Raw genomic sequence first — 1,413 nt, 5'->3', positions numbered from 1 at the left:
TGCCGCGTCTTCCCCGGCTCCGCGTCATCCCCTTCCTAGGCCTGGCTGTCGTCCACCGCCCTGGTGCTCTCCGCATGGCGTGGTTAACATGGTCAAGGAATGACTTCCATCGGAAGAGTACTGTACATGGAGAGGCTGACAGCTGGGTCCACGGCGACCGCAAAGCAAGTGCCTCCTTATTACGCGCAAAATAATTATTCCTCCACCTGACAGCAGGGGCCCACCGGACAGGCCACCGTATTTCACGAAAAAACATTTTCCCCCCTGACTGTTGGGACCCACCAGCTACATATTCGCACACAAGGAAGTGCGTCCGGGCAAAAAAACAATGATTCGCCCCCCTGACTGATGGGACCCACCAGCTACATCTTCGCATGCAAGGAAGTGCGTGATAGTCGGGACCCACCTGGTCAAAGCGTACGTAGCGTTGTCATTCTTGTCGCGAACATGTACATACATACTAGTCGATGTAGAGGCGCGCATGTGTCGTAGTAGAGGCACGCACGTATCATGTACACATACGTACAACGGCCAGGGTGCAAGAAAGTAAATACGGCCACATACGTACATACGGGAGGGGTCTTGAATGCCTACTCGCACATACGTATCGCCAGTGCTCGTGTACATGGCTGGGTCGGAATGGAGAAACAACGCCATCGTCGTGTTCATGGGGAGCCAACCGGATGGGTCGGAATGGAATGCGTCGTCGTGTTCATTGGGAGGGCTTGGACGGAACGGGCGATGGAAATGAGGCCTAGCGTACCGCAGAACGGAGGAAACGGCCTTGTGTTCGACCGACCACGTTCGTAACGGGATCCTGTTCATCGGGAGGGGTTTGGCATACTGCAAAATGGAGGAAACAGACTTGTGTTGGACCTCCTATGGTCGAAACAGGGTCCTGTTGATCGGGAGGGGTGTGGCGTACCGCAAAACGGAGGAAACGGACTTGTGTTGGAGCGCTATGGTTGAAACGGGGGTCCTGTTCATCGGGAGGGGTGTGGCGTACCGCAAAACGGGACTCCACGGGATACTGTTCATCTCCACCGTCGACCTCCTCCAGCCTTCACGGCTACTATTCATCCTATGTCGACCTCCTCCAGCCTCCACCTGCGATTGTTCCTCCACGGGCTCCTGTTCATCCAGCCTCCACCGCACGCTACTCCACCAGCTACTGTTCAACCACCCCTCTCCACGAGCTCCTGTTCAACCACCCCTCCACGGGCTACTGTTCATCCACCCCTCCACCATCTACTGTTCATCCAGCCCTCCACGGGGTCGTCCTGTTCATACAGCCCTCCACGGGGTCATGTTCATCCAGCCCCAACTGGCTCGATCGATCGAGGTCCTGTTCATCCAGAGGGAACACCACGCGGTCCTGTTCATCCACCCTCACCGCTCACTATTCATCCAACC

The sequence above is a fragment of the Triticum dicoccoides genome, chromosome 6B, assembly GCF_002162155.2.
Source record: "Triticum dicoccoides isolate Atlit2015 ecotype Zavitan chromosome 6B, WEW_v2.0, whole genome shotgun sequence".
Taxonomy (NCBI): Eukaryota; Viridiplantae; Streptophyta; class Magnoliopsida; order Poales; family Poaceae; genus Triticum; species Triticum dicoccoides.
The sequence above is the reverse complement of the archived record's forward strand: the minus strand, read 5'-3'. Positions refer to the sequence as shown.